Source organism: Vipera berus (genome assembly GCF_964194415.1).
Source record: "Vipera berus genome assembly, chromosome: 2".
Lineage (NCBI taxonomy): Eukaryota > Metazoa > Chordata > Lepidosauria > Squamata > Viperidae > Vipera > Vipera berus.
Window position 1 is genome coordinate 108307007 of NC_138203.1, and position 23091 is coordinate 108330097.

General features: G+C 39.0%; 1 protein-coding gene across 1 annotated transcript in view; it reads left to right on the forward strand.

Annotated features, from left to right (window-relative positions):
• Positions 1-5443: 5443 nt before the first annotated feature.
• The window catches only part of ATP6V1A (ATPase H+ transporting V1 subunit A), a 49666-nt gene continuing 32018 nt past the window's right edge, over positions 5444-23091 (forward strand). Inside the window, exon 1 of the mRNA XM_081318247.1 lies at positions 5444-5720. The gene's annotated coding sequence lies outside the window, so the exon portion shown is untranslated. The remainder of the gene's footprint in view (positions 5721-23091) is intronic.

Genomic DNA, 23091 nt, shown 5'->3' on the forward strand with positions numbered 1-23091 from the left:
AAGCTAGGTAAAATCATATCAAATGCCTGTTCAGGAGCCCCCCCAGGGCTGTGTGCTTTCTCTATTACTCTTTTCTCTCTATACTGGTGACTGTATTTCAAAGGATCCCTCTGTTAAAATACTCAGGTTTGCACATGATACAACAGACATTGGTCTCATTTGACACAATAATGAGTCTGCATATAAAGGGAGGTAGATCAACTGGCCCTGTAGTGCAGCTGAAACAATCTGGAGCTGAACACTCTTAAAACTGTAAAGATGATAGTAGATTTTAGAAGAAGCTATCCTATTCTACTGCCTCCTGTAATATATTAGGCAACACAGTATCAACAGTAGAGACTTCCAAGTTTCTAGGTTCTATAAACTCCCAGGACTTGAAATGGACACCTAACATTAGAACCATCATTAAAAAAGCCCAACCAAGAATGTTCTTCCTGCATCAACTCAAAGCTCAGTCTGCTGAAGGATCTGCTGATATAGTTCTACAGAGGAATTGAGTTTGTCATTTGTACATTAATAACTGTCTGGTTTGGCACAGCAACCAAGCAGTACAGATTATAGACTTCAGTGGATAGTTAGAACTGCAGAAAAAAGAATTGCAACCAGCCTGTCTTCCTTTAAGGATCTGTATACTGCACAAACCAGGAGAGCTGAGAAAATAGCTACAGACCTTCCTAGAATCCATATGTGTCAATATAAAAGGAAAAAAGAATGACATTGCCATAGGTGTATACTACAGACCACCCAACCAAGCAGAAGAAATTGATGAACTTTTAGCTAAACAACTAACAAATGTACGGTATGTAGGAAACAAATGTACGTAGTAAAGGGATTAACTACCCTGATATCAACTGAGAGACAAACTTTGCAGCAAGTGGGAGATCAAACAAATTCCTAACCAACCTAGCTGACAACTTTGTCATCCAAAAGGTAGAGGAGGGAACTAAAGAAAAAGCTATACTGGACCTAATTCTTACTAATTGAGAAGTGATAGAGAGAGTTGAAGTTGCTGGAACTTTGGGTGAGAGTGATTGCATCATGTTAGAATTAAATATAATGCAAACATAAGCAATAAAACGTAATCTAGCTAGTGTCTTAAACTTTAATTATAAACACACTGATTTATATATCCTAAATATTCAAGTTAGCTGGAGTGGTATCTCTCTGAATGTAACAAAGCTTAAGGTATTGCACAAATCAGCTTTGACCTGGTTCACATATGCCAAAAAATTGGTTTGCTTGGTTTCATTTCAAATCCAATTGTATTCATATAACATAATTCATAGGTTTGTTTGTGAAAGTTCAGCTTCAGCTATTGGGCTTAATAATAAATAGTCATAATTTGATTTGCTTGTTTGGAGTTTAGTGTAATTTAGGCTATTTGTATTCTCTATCTTTAAAAGCAGATCTAATTCACATACTGTAATGCATACACTTCACTGAAAGTATATGTAAGGGTGTAGGTCTATACATACGTTGTATATAGTATGTTTAAATGTGTGTTATGTATGTGTAAACTTTGAGAGCAAGCAACTGAACTTCATTTTTAATGTGTGCCATTATGTCCACAGTAAAAAATGACAATAAAGGTTATCTATCTATCTATCTATCTATCTATCTATCTATCTATCTATCTATCTATCTATCTAAATGACATATTCCTTACTATTAAAAAGGTAAAGGTTCCCCCGCACATGTTAGTGCTAGTCGTTTCCAACTCTAGGGGCCGATGCTTATCTCCGTTTCAAAGCCGAAGAGCCAGCGCTTGTCCAAGGACATCTCCGTGGTCATGTGGCCGGCATGACTAGATGCCAAAGGCACACGGAACGCTGTTACCTTCCCATCGTAGTGGTCCCTATTTTTCTACTTGCATTTTTACGTGCTTTCAAACTGCTAGGTTGGCAGAAGCTGGGACGAGTAACAGGCGCTCACTCTGTTACGTGGCACTCGGGATTCGACCCGCCAAACTGCCGACCTTCTTTATCGACAAGCTCAGCATCCTAACCCACTGAGCCACTGCGTCGCTTTTTCCTTACTATTAGTTTTTATCAAAAGTATGCCAATTTAACAAATCACATTATGTCAAGGTTGATATGACATATCTAGTTAAAACCTGGTTTATTTTTAGTTCAGCATGTTAGAATTTAGAAGTGATTTCTAAGCCATGGTTTACTTTTACAATATTAGGTCAATTATAACTGATTTTGACACTCCACTATAATGCAATGAATATTATTATTATTATTATTATTTATTATTATTATTATTATTATTATTATTATTATTAATAATAATAATAATAATAATAATAATAATAATAATAATAATAATAATTTGGAAGGGACCTTGGAGGTCATCTAGTCCAACCCCCTGCTAAGGCAGGAAACCCTATACCATTTCAGACAAATGGCTGTCCAGTCTCTTCTTAAAAACCTCCAGTGTTGGAGCATTCACCACTTCTGGAGGCAGGTTGTTCCACTGATTAATTGTTCTAACTGTCAGGAAGTTTCTCCTTAGTTCTAGGTTGCTTCTCTCCTTGACTAGTTTCCATCCGTTGCTTCTTGTCCTGCTTTCAGGTGCTTTGGAGAATAGCTTGGCTCCCTCTTCTTTGTGGCAGCCCCTGAGATATTGGAACACTGCTATCATGTCACCCCTCACCCTTCTCTTCATTAAACTACACATACCCAATTCCAGCAACCGTTCCCTATATGTTTTAGCCTCCAGTCCCCCAATCATCTTTGTTGCTCTTCTCTGTACTCTTTCTAGAGTCTCAACATCTTTTTTACATCCTGGTGACCAAAACTGGATGCAGTATTCCACGTGTGGCCTTACCAAGGCATTGTAAAGTGGTATTAGTACTTCACTTGATCTTGATTCTATCCCTGTTAATGCAGCCTAGCACTGTGTTGGCTTTTTTGGCAGCTGCAGCACACTGCTGGCTCATATTGAAGTGATTGTCCACTAGGACAGTGTTTTTCAACCTTTTTTGGGCAAAGGCACACTTGTTTCATGAAAAAAATCACGAGGCACTGCACCGTTTTCCGCACCGTTGGACCTCCCCACGGTCGCTACATGAACGGTCGTAAGTCGAGGATGGCCTGTGTTCTCAAGGGGTTGGACTAGATGACCTCCAAGGTCCCTTCCAACTTCTTCTTCTTCTTCTTCTTCTTCTTCTTCTTATTATTATTATTATTATTAGCCTCTTTATTTTATTTTATTTTATTTTGGGGCTTTTGTTTGTTTTTGCTGTGAAGGAAAAGGAAAGCTTGCATTTCTTTTTAATTTTTCTTTCTGTATTTTCTTTTTTCTCTTCTTTTCTTTCTTCCTTCCTTCCTTCCTTCCTTCCCTCTCTTCCCTCCCTCTCTTTTCTTTCTTTATCTTCCTTCCTTCCTCTCTCCCACTTTCTTTCCCTCCCTCTCTCAATTTCTTGCTTTCTACTTGTTGTGGAAATTGGAAGCTACTTGCATTTCTTTTTAATTTTTCTTTCTGCATTTTTCTCCTTCATTTATTTTTCTTTCTTTCTTTCTTTCTTTCTTTCTTTTTCTTTTTCTTTCTTTTCTCTTTCTTTCTTTCTATCTTCCTTCCTTTCTTTCCTGCCTTTCTCTCTCCCACTTTCTTTCCCTCCCTCTCTCAATTTCTTGCTTTCTACTTGTTGTGGAAACTGGAAGCTACTTGCATTTCTTTTTAATTTTTCTTTCTGCATTTTTCTCCTTCATTTATTTTTCTTTCTTTTTTCTTTCTTTCTTTCTTTCTTTCTTTCTTTCTTTCTTTCTTTCTTTCTTTCTTTCTTTCTTTCCTTCTTTCTTTTTTTTCTTTCTTTCTTTCTCTTTCTTTTCTTTCTTTCTATCTTCCTTCCTTTCTTTCCTGCCTTTCTGTCTCCCACTTTCTTTCCCTCCCTCTCTCAATTTCTTGCTTTCTACTTGTTGTGGAAACTGAAGCTACTTGCATTTCTTTTTAATTTTTCTTCCTGCTTTTTTTCCTTCCTTCCTTCCTCCCTTCCTCTCTCTCTCTCTTTTTTCTATTCTCCTTTTTTTTCTTTCTCCCTCCCTTTTCCCCTTCCCCCTTTCTCCTTTTTTCCCTTCCTTTTTTCTTTCTTTCTCACCTTTACCATCAAAAGCACTTCACTCCAGAGGGGGGAGGAACCCCAAAGGTTTTTTATCTTTTTTATTTTCCGATAAGCGAGCCGGTCGCCTCTCCCCAGCTTCTCTCTCTTCAGCAAGAGACCCTCCGAAGCCAGAGAAGGGGGCGGAGCTACGCTGCCGTGGAGCCCTGGTGCCTAGAGAGGTCGAGCCCACTTCTTTTCCCGGGCTTTTGCTTCCAGCGAAGTAGGGCCGTCAGCTTAGCCAAGGCTCCGGTGCCCAGCGCTCCCCGCCAGAGAGTCTTGCAGCGCCGCTCCGCCCGCGGCTGTTCCTCCTCCTCCTCTCACCGCTGTCTCCTAGGTCAGTGTTTTTTCAATTTTTCCCACGGCACACCAGGCAACATCTCGCGGCACACTAGTGTGCCGCGGAACAGCGGTTGAAAAACACTGCACTAGGACTCTGAGATCTCTCTCACAGTTACTATTATTGAGCAAGGTACTACCTATACTATACCTGTGCATTTGATTTTTCCTGCCTAAATGCAGAACCTTACTTTTTTCATAATTGAATTTCATTTTGTTAGATAGTGCCCAGTGTTCGAGTCTGTCCAGATCCTTCTGTATCTTAAGCCTATCTTCTGGAGTATTGGCTATTCCTGCCAGCTTGGTGTCATCTGCAAATTTGATGAGTTCCCCATCTATCCCCTCATCCAAATCGTTGATGAAGATGTTGAAGAGCACTGGGCCCAGAACAGAGCCCTGGGGCACCCCACTACACACTTCCTTCCATGTAGATGCAGTTCCATTGAGGACCACACACTGAGTATGGCCTGTCAGCCAGCTACGAATCCATCTGGTGGTGATGCTATCTAACCCACATTTTTCTATCTTATCAAGTAGTAGGTTGTGCACTACTTTATCAAATGCCTTACTGAAATCAAAGTAAATTATATCTACAGCATTCCTCTGGTCCACTAGTTTTGTCACTTGGTCAAAGAATGCAATAAGGTTTGTCTGGCACAATCTGGTTTTGACAAACCCATGTTGGCTTTTAGTGATTACAAAGTATCACTACTAGTATCAATTTTAAACATAATAAAATCATAAGCACAATAAAATCCCTTCACCGGTTTATTAAAAAAATCGGGTGCACATGTGAACTCTTTCCGCCGTTTTTCATCCTCGTCCTCTCCCGTTTGTGTGAATTTAAAAGGACAAGGAACGATGACGACGACGCACTAGCCTTAACAGCTTTCTCGTTGCTATACAAAACACGGACCCAACTACAGGCCGCAGATCAACGCAAACGGAAAACACCTGACGTCACTTCCTTTGGCGCAAGCGCGTTGGACTTACCGGGGGAAGGTCGTTCTTGAGGGAAGCGGGAGGTCGCCGCGATTGGTGGCTGGGCGGTCAGCTGCTGCCGGCGCTGCGGAACGGGCGTGTCCCGTGGGCTGCTTCTTTCGCTCGCCCGAGGTTGTGCTTTCTTCCCCGGAGGGCAATTCCGTCGAGGGAGGGGAGCCTTCCGGATCAGGGGTTTCTTTTTCTTTCCATTCACTCCGTGGCCGCCCGTCTTTGGCCGGAGCTGACCTCTGCGCTTGGCCAAAAGATTCTTTCCTTCCTCGGAGCAATTACTGTTTGGGTGAGCCTCTTTGTGACAAAACGCTTCTGGTTCATTCATACCGTGAAGCCAGTTCCTCCGCAGTGTCTCATTACCGTAGCCCAGGGGTCTTCAAACTTGGCCCTTTTATGACTTGTGGACTTCAACTCCCAGAATTCCTCAGCCAGCTTTGCTGGCTGAGGAATTCTGGGAGTTGAAGTCCACAAGTCATAAAAGGGCCAAGTTTGAAGACCCCTGCCGTAGCCTTTTTAGTCAGGGATGGGAAATAGTGCCGGCTATTTCTTTCTCTTCACATTCGTTCCGTTGGTTTCTGTGTTGTGTTCTTTATACTTCAGCTTGATTCATGTTAAACCAAGCGGCGTCCAACTGAATCTAGTAAGCTGTAGCTTTTTGTATGTTTTCGTAGGTTATAATCTGAGAAAAATATGTCGACGGTTAATTGTTTTGAGATTTATTCGCTGACTGTTTTTGCCTTTATTTTGAAGTTGCGTTTAGCTATTTTATGTTCTGCCCAGAAAATTTTTCCTTAGTAAATTTCTTAATTGCTGAGATTTGTCTGTTATTAAAATAGAGAAACAAAAAAAAAAGAGATTAAATGGTCAAAGGAGCAGGTAGATATTCTATTTTGTTCTTGTCCTTAAGTTTCCTTTGCGTAGATTTCTATTTTGCCTCTTTTGGTTTTAATATGGATAACCGTAATGTGCAGATTTTCTACAATTTACTTCAAATTCTAATTAAAGTTTTCCACAATGACTTGCTGAAGATATTTGACTATGTGAGTATGGTGTTAACATGCCTTAAAAAGTAATAAATATAAAATTCATCAGTGTGAGCCTCAGATTTGATGATTGGGCAGATCAGAGCACATGTTGGGTGGGATACCATATGAGGACATGAGCAAGAATTTCTCTTTCACTGCATCTGAAAGGGCAAAGTCTCTGCAAATAGAGTCCCATGAAATCTTCCCGCCAACTGATTTACCAAATTACTGGGTGTGATATAATCAAATGAACAGAATGCTGTCCTTGTGAGACTGGGGACAGCTGTGTCAAATAGTATCCAAGTCATTTTTGAATAGCTAAGTAGGTTTGAATGCTTATCTTTCTGTTGGATAATTCTCCCACCCATTTTCATACTGTTACCAGTTTTCCAACCAGTATTCCTTTTTTCCAAACCCCATGTATGTTTTCTTTGTCATGCTGATAATGTAATTGCTGTAACTACAAGAAACAGGGAACTAAAACTAACCAAGCCACATCATGACAAAGCATGCTGCATGAGCAAGACTAATAATTCTTTTTCTGTATCTTAGAAGTCTGACTTCTCAGACTGGTTTCCCATGTCATACAGTTACAAGAAAAAGACCAAGCTCCAAAGTATAGGATGGTTTTTTATTTTTTTCTTAACTTTATTTTAATATATTGTGCAGTAATATTTTATTCACTTATTAGTTTTCTATTATAGAAAAATTAATTCCTTGCCAAATCATGAGACACTGAGATTTTTTCAGCATTTTATTTGTTTAATAGCCATTTGAAGTTACAACAGTATTAAAAAAAGTGACATGATCATTTTCACACTTAGGACCATTGTAACATCCCCATGGTTACATAATCAAAATTCAGACTCTTGGCATCTAGCATAGATTTATGATAATTATAGTGTCCTGGGGTCATGTGATTATCTTTTGCAACCGTCTGACAAAGTCAATGGGGAAGTCAGATTCAGTTAAGAACCCTGTTACTAACTTAACAATTACAGTGATTCACTTAACAACTGTGGCAAGAAAGGTTGTAAAATGGAGCAAAACTCACTTAACAATTGTCTTGTTTGGCAACAGAAATTTTGGGCTCAGTTGTGGTTTAAGTACAGGATTACCTGTACAGTAGCCTTGGTCTTTCATCAGTCATCAGTTCATTGAGAAGATGAAAGCAAAGTGGAAATAGAGGAAAATCCCCTTTCCACATCATCTGTGGTATTCTACCATCCTCCCCAAACGTGGGCAAACACTGTTAATTTTTGTACTAATGATATTTTTTTAAAAAAATCTTTTATTTTTAGCTTTTTTGAGCCAAAGTTCCAATCATTCTTTACTGTTTCATATTTTATTTTGCAAATATGAGTTACTGGCATATTTTCTTCAGAATTATTTTCTGAGTTACTTTACACTTCCTATACATGTATCTTAATTTCAGATGAAAATTCACAGCAGTTTCCTAAGCTGTTCCATGTTTTTGTTTTCATTGGATTGATGTGCTTCCTGTATCTTATTTCTAAGAAGTTCCAACACTTTTGACTTCCTCTGACCAGTTTGAGGTAATCTGTTGACATGGAGTAAAGCATCATCAACGTGGGGTTGATACCCAGCTGTAATACATCTCTCTTATTGACCCAATGAAGCTAACATGGTTCTTGCCCTGTTTTTGGAAGTTGTGGACAATTTTTGCTTAATTCTAGCAGGGTTGAATGGCTGTGGATCTTAGGGTCTTTTCAAATCTGTGGACCTTCCACTATAAACCCTAGATGTGATACCTCTTCCCCAGTGAGAAGTTCTTGGATTCTCAGCTCTTGCTCAAAGAGCAGTTAGCAGCTAGAGTTAGGAAAGCTTTTGCAAAAATCCATTCTGGGATTGGGCGGGCCAGTTCATAGTTACTTCATATTTTGATCACTTCCCATTTGGACTATTAGAGTGCACTTTACATGGGATGCCTTTGAAGTCTACTTGGAAGTTACTACTGGTCCAGAGTGCAGCAACATGATAGTTATGGGTACACCCCTGCATTCTCATATAGCACCATTATTTCCTAAGTTGCACTGGCACACACTAAGCTTCTTGGTGCAATATAGAGCTCCTCATGGCACAGAACTGGGTTATTTGTGGGACTAGGCAAAAATGTTTTGATCACTTCCCTCCCCATTTAGGTGATTCTGAGACTACACCCGTCTACTTCCTACTGTTAAGTTACATGCCACACTGCATACTATGTTAAGTTATAATTAGTCGGGTTTTGGCCTCCCATGATTAATGAACAGAGTCTTTTGGGGCTATCTGACAAATAATAGTTAAGCACAATATGTAAACCTTGACGGCGTGGTAAATTTTGTATTTTGGTTATTGGTAGTAATAAAATAAGCTTTTTTCAATATTTTCTATCTTACGTTTTTACATAGACCTGTAGCTTCCTTAAACTTGCAGGTTAAGTAGGCACACTAATGCTGTTTAAATGGAACTTTTTGCTTTTTTTTCTTCTTGCTTAACTTGAAAGTCTAGAGCTGTATTTGCATAATTGTGAACTAAGCCAAGATTTATTTTAGCACAGTGTTATTGAAAAACGTCTTGTCAGATTTAGTTTTACAGTGCTGTGTGTGTAAGGCAATTGGAGTTTATTTAATAAATCATTTAATCATGAATCCAGAGGCTCAGTTCACAGAACCTCTTAAGCTAAAATGTGGTGTATTCATATTATAAATCTAGATAATTTATATTCCATATTCTGCAAACCCCAGCATTACCTCTTATGCAATAAGCAATGGCTGTATTAACCATTGTTTACTCACTAGTGTTATTATATGTTGTGTAATCCTTGTAGATGAATATAATCATCTTACAAATTAGTAAAATCAATTCTAGATTTATTTTATCTCAGTTTCTTTTGTTAATAGCCAGAGGATATCCCCTCAAATCCAGCCTTGTAAAAATACATTTTTTGTGTTTTTGTGAGTGTGCTTTTGGTTTATTGAGGGATTTGTTTAGATTTCAAGAATTACCATGCAACCAAGGTTTTGTGTATGTGTGAATCCAGCCACTGAACTTTGTAAATAATATTGTATAGTTTAGTATGCTGTATGAATCCAGCCATTTCTATTCTTTCAGTAAACCATGACTTAGCATGGTATGTCAACATTGTTTAAAATTTTTAAGTTTCTTTAATGAGCTGGAGGTTTGTTAAGGTTTATCATTTTTGTTTATGTGCAGTATTGTGTTCACATAGTTGTCTTTTTGGTGGAGACTGTTCTTATATAAATGGTCTTGTGTAGAGTCATGTTATCCATATATTGGTTTTAATGGGCTGTATATTCTTGATTCTTTAAGATGCCTACATATGAATCTGGTTTTTTCTGCAAATTTAATATGCAAGGAGATGGTTATATGTTTCGATAGTATGTATAGTTTATGTATTGTACTTTCATAGTGTCTGCGGATTAGTAAAGATCTATGTTTTGTCCATGTTGAATATTTTTCAGCATTAGTGGTTTCCCTTCTGTGACTTGGATATTTTGTTACCTTTTGTGGAATATTTGGAAATTCCAAATGCAATTGGACTTTAAGGAGGAGTGTTTTTCAACCTTGGCAATTTTAAGACGTGTAGACTGGGGAAACTGGAAGTTGGTCCACACATCTTACACTTGCTGAAATTGGAGTAACAGATTGTTTTGTTGAATATCAGAGGCTGTTGCTGGGTTTAGAAATGGCAACCTCACTTCCATGTTCCTCTTATTTAATTTAGTTCCAAAGATACTGATTAGATTATGGAATATTTTTTATAAAATCCATAAACTCTTCTCTTAATTTGGCTTTGGAAAATTGACTTTGATGTTACTTTATCATTTAGCAGAATGGAACAATTCAGAGCCTCAGACTGACAGAGATCACGCATGGATGTTTCACTATTAATCATTTTTTCTATTTTAAGTAGTTTGTCTGTGTCAGAGTTGGGAAGAATGAATAAATCAGCGTGATTATTTCTGGTCTCTTGTGAGACAGCTGTCAAGAATCTAATACTGTATTGTGTCTTTTCTGAATGTGAACATGTTAGCATTTCTCCAGTGCACATGGCACGAAATTCAAACAATCCATTGTACTAGAAGGAAAAATAATTCTGAAGAAATTTTAGTATACCGGTAGTTAAACATTTCCTTTAACCTATAGCTCTACTAAACGCAGTGCACATCAAAACTATGTCATCCAAAATGCCCCAAAACAGCAAAAAAAATATTTTTTTCCAGAGGAGTATATTCCAGTAGCACTGAAGTTATAGTTAGCAAAGGCTCGTGTACAATTAATCTTCGGTGTTCAGCTGGGACTTTACTTCTCTTTTACACTCCTCTGGAAAAGGTGCAATCCAAATTCCTAATGAGAGCCATATTTCAGGTAGTGTCCCAAATGTAAGTACACAGGTGGGAGGCAAGACTAGCCAAAATCGAAAGAGGTGCATGGATTTACATTTTTGCACATTGGTTAAAACTCCTCTTTTCCCCTAGAAGTTTGAGTTCTCCTCTTATAGAAGTCAATTTTGAATCAGTGTGGTTCAGGACCATCTCACAAACACTCCAGTATCTTGGTTTGTCCAGGGAAGTGCTTTTGATGATGGGGTATGAGTGTGCACTTAGTGCACTCAAACAACATGTTAAAGATCTGGAAAACTAACAAGATTGGGCTGCTCTTTACAAGAACGTTTTTTTGAGCAGTCAAATCCCCCCTTTTACAGCAGTGAGATATTTATATCAAACAACTCTCCCCAAAATCCGAAGGCCATTAACCTTAATGTGCTGCAACACACTTCCCACAGCAGTTTGGTAGGGCCCATACAAAAAGAATACCATATGAGCTGAGATTGTGCCCCTGTGGACAAGGGGCCATTGAAACTACAGCTCACATCCTGTTATACTGCATCTTCTCTCAGGGACCCAGTTTATAACACCTCACTTCATAAAATATCCAGGAAATACTGTTGTTTTTCACAGGGCAACTACTGTTATCAAATCAGTACCAAATAGTTTTTCTGATTGTGGCTAATCTTAATGTATCATTTTGTTTATTTTTTATTTTTTACTATTAGTATTGTTTTAATGCTTTTATTTGTAATGCTAGTCTGTGACTGTGACCATAATAAAATTTAATAATAATAATAATAATAATAATAATAATAATAATAATAATAATAATAATAATATTGAAAGGGATCTTGGAGGTCATCTAGTCCAACCCCCATGCTCAGGCAGGAAACCTTATACCAGGGGTAGGCAACCTTGGCTCTTTTATGACTCGTGGACTTCAACTGAAAAGAGCCAAGGTTGCCTACCCCTGCCCTATACCATTTCAAACAAATGGCTGTCCAATTTCTTCTTAAAAACTTCCAGTGTTGGAGCATTCACAGCTTCTGGAAGCAGGTTGTTCCACTGGTTAATTGTTCTAACTGTCAGGAAGTTTCTCCTTAGTTCTAGGTTGCTTCTCTATTTGGTTAGTTTCCATCCATTGGTTCTTGTCTTTCCTTCAGGTGCTTTGGAGAATAGCTTGACTCCCTCTTCTTTGTGGCAGCCCCTGAGATATTGGAACACTGCTATCATGTCTCCCCTTGTCCTTCTCTTCATTAAACTAGACATACCCAATTCCAGCAACTGTTCCTTGTACATTTTAGCCTCCAGTCCCCTAATCATCTTTGTTGCTTTTCTCTGTACTCTTTCTAGAGTCTCAACATCTTTTTTACATCCTGGTGACCAAAACTGGATGTAGTATTCCACGTGTGGCCTTACCAAGGCATTGTAAAGTGGTATTAACACCTCACATGATCTTGATTCTATCCCTCTGTTAATGCAGCCCTGCACTGTGTTGGCTTTTTTGGCAGCTGCAGCACATTGCTGGCTCATATCTAAGTGATTGTCCATTAGGACTCCGAGATCCCTCTCACAGTTATTACTGTTCAGCAAGGTACCTCCTAACTATACCTGTGCATTTGGTTTTTCTTGCCTAAATGTAGAACCTTACTTTTTTCACCATTGAATTTCATTTTGTTAGATAGTGCCCAATGTTCAAGTCTGTCAAGATCCTTCTGTGTCTTAAGCCTGTCTTCTGGAGTGTTGGTTATTCCTGCCAGCTTGTTGTTGTCTGTAAATTTGATGAGTTCCCCATCTATCCCCTCTTCCAAATCATTGATGAAGATGTTGAAGAGTATAGGGCCCAGAACAGAGCCCTGGGGCACCCCACTACACACTTCCCTCCATGTAGATGCAGTTCCATTGAGGACTACACTCTGAGTACATCCGGTTAGCCAGCTACGAATCCATCTGGTGGTGATGCTGTCTAATAAACCTTTTTCTATCTTATCAAGTAGTAGGTTGTGATCTACTTTATCTGCTTGATTGATCTCCTTTAAACATGCCAGGTAGTTTCCTTTTTAATCTTCGTTATGGGTGTCTGATATTTCAAAGCATTTCTCATTTCCATTTAATATAAGATGATTTTTAGAAGAACAGTTTCTAAAATTGAAATTATGCTGCAATTATTTTAAATAGTAACAATTCATAGTTACCTTCTATTATAATAACTTTAAAATGTTCATATCACTGTCAGAAAACCTAAATTTTTTACAGTTGTAAATTTTAGTAAAGAAATAGTATAAGATATACTATGTCAATATAGTCTAAATACATAGAATTAAGTAGAATTCTGATAGAATGAAGCCAAGACTCAAGAACTTGAAATGGAGAAAAATGCTTATATATTTTTATATTGCAGTTCACAAACTTACATTTTTATTTCAGTTTTATAAAGTACGGTACATTATAAAGATTCAGTATATTAAAGCAAGGGTTTACATTAATTACAATTTCTAATTTGTTAATATAAGTATTCAAATGGAAAGCTTATTAAATGTCATCTATATGGCATTTAATAATCACTGGTGGGCATTATGTAACTATATAATATCTGTTACGAAGTTCAGTTCTCTGCCTGTTCTGCAGAACTGAGCAACTTGATTTGTGCAATATCAGTACATAGTTGTTTCCCAGAGGTAACAACTATAGAATAGAATTTCATAATTTTAGCTCTTATCATATTGAAAACTGTAATGGCAACATCTGTGCGAATAGGCTGAACTAGTTTATAACAATTGACTTTGAATTTTCAAAATACATGCAAAAGCACAGTTGATTCCAGGTATGTCCCAAAGCATGTAATATTGCTATTCATTTGGTCTGATTTGATATAGTGTCATTTGCTACTATGTTGATATCTCTTGTGCAGCTGAAATATATTTTCTTATAAGTGAAATCATGAGTCTAATTTTTTCATAGCTGGATTACCATTTTATAGAGACATCATTGGACCATCCCAACATAACTAAATACAATAAGCACTGCTAAGACATAGAAGATGTCTTCTCAAAGTGGAAAAAATCTTAATCAGCTATTAACTCCTTGGTGGAGCAGTGGGCTAATGTAACACCAGCTGCCTGCAATTAGTGCAGGTTCGCATCCCACCAGGCTCAAGGTTGACTCAGCCTTCCATCCTTCCGAGGTAGGTAAAATGAGGACCCAGATTGTTGGGGGCAATTAAGCTGACTTTGTAATAATGCCGCTTGGGGTGTGTGTGTGAAAGCCCTAATAAGCAGGCATATACATAGAATGAAGGCTACTGCTAAGCTTGGAAGCCACCCTGAGTCTTCAGAGAAGGGCGGGATATAAATGGAATTAAAATAAAAATAAAAAAATGAAGAAGAAAGATACAGCAAATAACTATGTTATGATCTGAAAACCTCTTTGTAACAAAACGTGTAGTAAAACACTTATTAAATCCTTATTGAGCTTATGACAGATTTATCTTGCTTTTGATAGGCGGATCTTATTATAGTGCACAGGTAGTCCTGGGCTTACAACTGATTGCTTAATGTCCATTGAAAGATACAAAAGACCTCCCAGAAAGCATTTACATTTCTGTTTCAAAGTTACTGCTGCTGCAATGCCCCGGTGGTCATTTGCCTTTACAACCAACTGCAGGGATGTAACAGTGACCCTCCACCTATTTCCTTCTACCATCCTGTTCTGCCAGGTCCCTACCGGCATTGTGCCTGCTTTTCCCTCCCACTGGGTCCCCACAGGGCTTGGGGCTCCTCCCATTCACTTTCATCCATTGTGTAGTTATCTTCTGAAGATCTCCAGAGCTTCCAATCTCATATTGAGGAAGGAGGGCAGGCCATTCTGTCTCTCAGTGTCCCTGAGCCGTACAACCCAGGAATGGAATGATCTGCTCTGCTTCCCTAAGATTGTATTATTGCTTTGTCTCTGGCCTACATGGAGCTCTGGAGATCTTCAAAAGGTAAATATGCAATGGATGTTGGGGTGGGCAGGGGCCCCAAGCCCTGGGAGGATCCAGTGAAGGGGAAAGGCCTGCAGGGGTCCATTGAGAGGGAAAGATGCCCAAGAGCTGTGGGAAGCCAGAGGGGCAGGAAGCAGAGTATGGGGTATTTCGGGGGGGGGGGTTGGGAAGAGGATCAATGAGGGTGGACCTGTGCCTGTGCTAGGCCTCCCAGGACTCTCCCCACCCCTGAGGCACCCCATGTTGTGCTTAACAACTTATGGTGTTTAACAACCACATCAGAGAGAGGTGGGGGACAGGCTCCATTAAGGTTGTAGGATGAGGACTACCGTATTGTACTGAAAGTCTTAAAAATTTTGAAGCTAGTTGGTCTTCTAACAATATATTTGCAACTGCAATAGTCCTGGTGGAGAAATTGATGAGTCATCAGGTCAAGTGATTATTTCTCAGCTGTATGTGTGTAAACTCTTTTTTGACATATTTGTGAGTTTCAGGCAAAGCAAATTATTTCCAGTTTCTAATTACTTAAGTGGTTCCTTTTATAACTTTATGATCTTGGTGGATATTTAAGGTAAGATCTAGCTTGTATTTTTACTATAAAATTCTTTGGAAGAAATTGATTCTGAAGTGAATTATAATTGAGAAACATAATTTCACTAATCTAAAAGCTTCAGTCTCTTAAAATATCACATCAAATGATGTTAGATATCACAATATTATCCCACAATAATATCTAAATGAAGTGGTACTTTTAACATTGAGATAGGAAAATCTAAATGGAGAATAATTTATATTGGTGTGCTTCTTGGAGCACTACATTATAAATTGGCTATTTAATATACTTAAAATAGATCTGGAGCAATCAACATGTCACGTTATACATAAGTGTATTGTAAATGAGTACAGTAGCTTTTTTAAAGAATGGCAAAGACATATGTATTGTACAACTCCTATGCATCTATTGGAAATGTAGAAATTAACAGAGAACTAACTGTATGATAAAATACTGAAAATGTAGAAATTTGTAGGAAGAATAACAGACAAAAGCGGAATTAATTACTGTGTTATATTTTCTTCTTAGAATTGAATCTTTCACTGTAATGCTTGCAGTTTCTCTGTTTTCTGGAACATATTCTTGATCTGTTTTGGAGGATTTACTTAGTGCTGCATCATATTCATATATGTTCATATGTTCAAAATGACCTGCATTCTATTAATGCAAAATTTCTAGTTCTTTTTTCTCTCTCCCTCACAAGACTTTTTAAAACTTATATTTCATGGCTTGTGTGGGTCTTCTCTACCATCTCTCCAGTTTATCCTTGTCTCTTGATTCTTTCTCCATCATTCAGAACCTCTGTACCCTTCCTTCCCTCTGTCCTTGGACTCTTCACCATGCTAATCAACAAGAACTATTTTTTTATTTCCCTTTGCTCTTTTCTTGATTGGCTGGAAATATTACATACTATATATGTTATTTTTTGCCACAATAGGTCAGAATTATGGGGAAATTAAGATGCTTCAGCTTTAGTCTGAAATAATTCCAGTTGCTGAAAGGTTTTTGAGATTTATTTTTTTAACTCATAGCAGTTAGGTATTTTAAGTGGTGCAGTGCAAATTTGTGAGAATACAGTGATGCCAGTAATCACCATCTTGCCAGCCTTTAGTCTATTAAACAGTGTGGGAATGGTTGAAATATTTTTAAAAACTAGCAGTTATTTTAATGTTGAATTTTTATTATTCAAAATAAAATGTTTTTGGCTGTTCAGAATTGAAGGAATTCAAACACAAGATACTGAATGCTGGTTTCTGGCAGATCAGTAGTTGGCAGTTGAAATCTAGAAATCAGGATGTTCTGGTTCAGTATAAATAATACTTCAAAAACTACATATATAATATTATCCATGATACATGTGTTTGAGAAAATTTGCTTACTGCTTGAATTGTCAAATCACCCTGATTGATTTTAAGAAACTCTTGAATTCTCTGATTATCTTGTTGTTTATACACACACACACACACACACACACACACGATTAGGAATAGGGTAGGGTTAGGTTGGGGTTAGGGTTAGGATTTTTTTAAATGACATTCTTAATAATTAGCAAACAGTATGTTGTCTGGGCTCATGTATTTAAAAAACAATGAATAATAATTATAATAAACAATATGTTAATCACTCAATAGTCGTCTTCTTACTAGTATATATTCAATGTTACATATATTCCTTTCTTTCTAACTCATTTTTCTAGCCATTGATAAAACTTATCCCATGTTCTAAAATACACTGAATCTTCTTTCTCTTTTCTCTTTTATCCATTTCTGCACACTGTAAAATTTTCTTAATTAGTTCTTCAGTTGGTAAGTTTTCATTTTTCCAATATTGGGCAAATACAATTCTCTCTGCAGTTAGTACATGTAAAATTAAATATATATAGTCTTTCTCATAATTTGCTCCCATTGTTCCTAACAAAATAATTCTGGCTTGAAATCTATTTGTTTTTTAGTCATTTTCTCCAACCATAAATGTATTTTTGAACAAAATCTTTTAGCTTTACGGCTTGTCCACCAGATATGATAATATGTACCTGGCTTTTGTTTGCATTTCCAACCCTTGTTTGAAGTATTTTTAAACATTTTCGCTAATCTCACTGGTGTTAAATGCCATCTGTAAACATTTTATATAAGTTTTCTTTATATGCCACTGCTTTTGTTAATTTAGCATTTCTTTCCCATAAACATTGCCAGTTTTGTAATTCTATATTATGTCCAAAGTTCTTTGCACATGTTATCATTATTTCTTTTACTTGTTCCTCTTCCGTCTTTAAGCTTAACAGATATTTATAGAGTTTCTTAATCAATTTTTCATCTGTTTTTAGCAGTATCTGATCGAATTCTGTCTGTTCTTTATAGAATCCCATTGTTGTAGCATCTTTTTCATATCTAGTTTGGATTTGCAAATATGGCCACCATGATAGATCAATACCTTGTTCTTGTAAATCTTATCTGTCTTTCAATTTCCCTTCATTGTCCAAAATATCGTTATAGGTCACAACTTTGTCATAATTAATTATATTTGGGTAAGCAAATGCTTCCATTTATATAATGGGAGACTTCAATGGAATAATAGATGGAACTTTGGAATATAAAAGCACTAAGCAAGGGAAGAAAGGAAGAAATATGTTACCTAAAGCATTTTTAAAAATGGCAGAAGAACTCTATATCCAAGATATATGGAGAGAGAAAAAATCCGAAGAAACTACAATAAACATTTTACTCAAATAGACATAAATCATGGTCAAGAATTGATATGATATAGACATCCTCGGAACTTAGCACGATGATACAAGAAATTGAGATAGAAACTAATATCTGGGCAGATCATAATCTAATAAAGATGATTTGGAGAGGAGCCAAGAAAAAATTAAGATGGTCCTTGAACAAATCTATATTGAAAGAAAAAGAATTCATACAACTAGTGACAAAGGAAATGGACTTTTTTTCAAAATAAGAAAGACGAAACATTGCTTCAAAATGTGTGGGACACAGCTAAAGCATATTTCAGAGAATTGTCTATAACAAACTGCTAAAAAGAATAAAGAAAAGAAACAACAACAGTTAAAGTTGAAGGAAGAATTCAGAAAATTAAAATCAGAATCACAAATAGACCCACAAAAGAAAATACTTAAGAAGCAAATGGAGATAATAAAACATAAATTAAACCTAGCTGAGATGAAAATAATGGCCCAATAGATTAAAAGGGCTAAACAGAACTTTTTTGAAAATGCCAATAAACCGGAGAGAGGGTTCACATATAGACTGAAAAAAGAAAAAGAAAAAAAAACTGATAAACAAGTTGCAAGACTCAAAAGGTGAATTACAGTGTCAAAATGATACAATTAAAAAAATTATCAAAGACTATTATGAAATACTTTACAACACAGAGGAAATTTCAAAAGAAAAAATACAGCAGTATTTAAAAAAGCAGACTTACCAAAAATTTCAGAGAATATTCAAAATATATTAAATAGAAAAATATCAATGATGGAGATTACAGAGGCTATAAAAAGCCAAAAAAAAGATAAGACTCCGGGTCCAGATGGATTATCTGCAGAGCTTTATAAATCATTACAAGATATACTGAGCCAAATATTGAAAGAATTGTGCAATGAAATACTTTTTGAGGCTAAAATAGTAAATACATGGACTGAAGCCAATATTACCCTAATACCCAAAGAAGACTCTGATCTTCTGCAAATAAAAAATTACAGACCAATATAGTTATTAAACGTAGATTATAAAATGTTCGCCTCAATAATAGCAGAAAGACTAAAGTTTCTGACCGAATTTATACATATACCGTATTTTCCGGCGTATAAGACGACTTTTTAACCCATGAAAACCTTCTCAAAAGTCGGGGGTCATCTTATACGCCGGGTGTTAGGGTTAGGGGCAGTTTTATTGTCCGATATTACAGGAAAAACCAGAGGCAACACCCTTCCACACATACACACACGCAGGCAACCTCGGCAGCTCATTGATAGGGGGGGAGGAAGGGGGAGAGAATCACAAAATTGCTGTCTGTTGTCGAGCCCTGCAGGGCCGACACTACGCAGGGCACGGGTCGGCAACCCGCGGCTCCGGAGCCGCATGCAGCTCTTTGAGCCGTCTCCTGCGGCTTCCAGCCGCCCGGTGCGCGCGCACCTCTTCGAACGGGCAGTGGTGCGCGCGGACCTCTCCAAATGGAGAGTGGCACCGCCCGTTCCAAGAGGTGCACGCACACCTCTCCAAGCCGCCGCCGTCCCGTCCGGAGACCTGCCACATTCACGGTAGCTGTGCAAACAGGATGGCGGCGGTTTGGAGAGTGCGCGCGCACCTCTCCCAAGCCGCCGCCGTTCGGAGACCTGCCGACGTTTGGGGAGGTTTGGGGAGGTGCGCGCTCACCTCCCCAAACGTCGGCAGGTTTGGGGAGGTGCGCGCGCACCTCTCGGAATGGGTAGCGGCCCCGCTTGTTGCGAAAGCTGCCGCGGCCCGTCTGCAAAGCTGCCGCTTTCGGCAGTTTTGCAGACGGGCCGTCGCCGTCGCGCAACCGGGAACCGGTTCCATCACACATTAAAAAAAAGGCAACCGTGCGTGTCCACGCATGCGCAAGAAACATTTTTTGCGCATGCGCGTGCATGGACACACGCACGCGGCTCCCACTTTTTTTATGTGTGATGGAACCGGTTCCCAGTGGCTCTTTTCCTTTTTCGGGTTGCCGACCCATGACTGAGGGTTTAGCTAGCCATAACAATGTAGAAGTGTGGGAACTCAAGGATGTTTTCTGATAAGGTTTTGGCGGGCTGAGGGACCTGTCAGCTTTTAAATCACTAGATTTTACCCATGTGGCTTCAGACAATGGATATCCTTTCAACTGCACTAAGTACTGTAACTTTCCCTTAAAAAGTGTAGAATGAAGAATACGCTCACTTCATAATGGGTCTGTCCAGCTACCACTAGAGGGCTAGGTGCCTTCTTAGGGGGAGGTCGTAAGGTAGAACCCCGAAAAGGTTTCAATAGGCTACATAGGGTGGACTTTCCCTAAGAGTCTGGGAAACTTTTAACTCCACCGTGACTGGGTTAATGATTCTTACGATGGGGAAAGGACCTAGATACTTCGTTCCCAACTTCTTACTAGGCAACTTAAGTCATAAATATTTTGTGGATAAGTACACTTTTTTTTGGGGAGCCCTCTTTTTATCTGCTTGTTTTTATATGTCTCAGAATCCTTTTTCAGAGCTATTTTCATTTTGTCCCAAACCTCCTCCTACCCCCTCACCCACTGGTCAAGTGTTTGGGAAGCAGAAGGTCCCTGAGGATATTCAGGTAATGGGTTGAATTCTTTTCCTGTGGCAACTTTAAAAGGCGTAAAACTAGCACTGCTGTGAACAGAGTTATTGTAAGCCACCTCTGCGAAAGGGAGGAGGTCAGTCCAGTTCATTTGCTGATAATCCACATAGTATCTGAGGTACTGCTCCACCATTGAGTTCACTTTTTCAGCTGCCCCGTTCATAGATGGGTGAAAAGCCAATGACAGTCTTTGCGATGAGCCAATTAACTTGAGGAAACCCCTCCAGAACTTGGCCATAAATTTTATCCCTCGGTCTGAGATTATCCGCTTTGGCATGCCGTGCAGCCTCTAAATGTGCCTAAGAAACATCTTGGTTAGTTTCTGGGCTGATGGGAGTCCTTTGCAGGTGATGAAATGAGTCTGCTTCAAAAAAAGATCTATCACAGTCCAAATCACCGTATTCCCCCTACTTTCATGTAACGCCACAATAAAATCCATAGCAATTTCTTCCCATCCTGGGAAGGATCCGCAACTGGTTGCAATAGTCCAGGGGGTTTTCCCGGAATTCTTTTCATGGTGGCACACACAGCACAGCTCTTGACGTAGTTCTCTATGTCCCATTTCAAATATGGCCACCAGAATTGTCAATGAACCAGATGCAGTGTTTTTAAATAGCCAAAGTGTCCAGCTTGTTTCACATCATGAATGTGCTGCAGAGCATTGAGGTGGAGGGTTTTGGGCAAATACAACTTTCCCTTTTGTAAGCCAATCCATCCTTGCATGGTTTGATTGTCCTTGAACCATTGATCATTGTGGAGTTCCTGTTTTAATTTCCTCACCCCAGGGTTTGGGATTCTCGAAGATGGGCCTCTTTGTGGTGCTAGTTGAGAAGCAGCTCGCAGTGTAGATATGATTGCTTCACTAACCTCTTCATGCTGGCTCTCAGTCACCCATGTGCTCGTGACCTCCCGGTTAGACTACTGCAACGCTCTCTACATGGGGCTGCCCTCGAGGACCACTCGGAGGCTTCAGCTGGTGCAGAATGCTGCTGTGCGAGTTGTGATGGGGTTTCCCAATACTCCCATGTAACACCTCTACTCCGCGAGCTGCATTGGCTTCCAGTTGCCCTCCGGGTGAGATTCAAGGTGCTGGTGATGACCTATAAAGCCCTAAATGGCTTGGGGCTGGGATATTTGAGGGAACACCTGCTGCCGGCATCAAGTTCCCTTCGTCCTGTGCGCTCCCACATGGAGGGCCTTCTCAGGGTGCCGGCGGTAAAAGACTGCCGGCGGATAACACCCAGGGGGAGGGCCTTTTCAGTGGGTGCGCCTGCCCTTTGGAACCATCTACCTGTGGAGCTTAGGACTGCCCCCGACCTTCAGTCATTCCGCCGGGACCTGAAGACCTGGCTCTTTGAGCTTTCTGGCCCAAGCTGAGAGTTTTTAATTGGGGTTTTATATTTTTCAGGGATCAAATTTAATTATTTTAATTGTTTTTAACTTTTGTATTGTATTGATGTTTTTAAATACTTTGTAAACCGCCCTGAGTCCTACGGGAAAAGGGCGGTATATAAATTCAATAAACTTAAACTTATATTGAGGCAATCTGGATAAAGTGTCAGCTAAAAAGTGTTTTTTCCCTGGTATGTACTTTAGGGTGAAGTTAAATCAGTTAAAATATTGCGCCCACCATACTTGCTTCGGGGACAGCTTGTGGGGAGTTTTCAGTACCTCTAGATTTTTGTGATCAGTCCATACTTCGAAAGGCACCTTGTTCCTTTCTAGGTAGTGCTGCCAGTTTAATAGAGCCCAATGAATTGCAAAGGCTTCCTTCTCCCACACTGCCCACCTTCTCTCGCAGTCGGTGAACTTTTTTGAGGTGTAGGCACAGGGCTGCAGGACCCCCTCATGGTTCTTTTGCAAAAGTACAGTTCCAACGGTCACATCACTGGCATAGGCTTGAATCACAAAGGGCCTCCCTGGGCAGGAATGCTTTAGGACTGGCTCGACCGCAAATAGTCTTTTCAGGTTTTCAAAAGCAGTTTGACAGTTCATAGTCTATGTTAGCGGCTTGCCCGGTAGCGGCTTTCCCCCCCTCTTTGCCGGTTTTTAACAAGCCCATGAAGGGTAAAGCAATTTTGGCAAATGAGGGGGTGAATTGTTGGTAAAAGTTGATGAACTCCAGAAAGCTTTGAAGCTGTTTGTGAGTCTTTGGGGGTTGCCATTCGATTACGACTCTCACTTTACCAGGATCAATTTCAATGCCCTCACCGGAAATTCTGTAGCCTAAATAATACACTAGCTTCGCGTGGTCAGCCATGTTCATGCTGTATATCAGGATATCATCAAAATACACCAAAAACCCTTTGTACAAACGATCATGTAGCACCTGGTTAATCAGCTGCATGAAGACAGCTGGAGCCCCCTGTAGTCCAAATGGCATAACGTTGAACTGATAGCTACCCATGG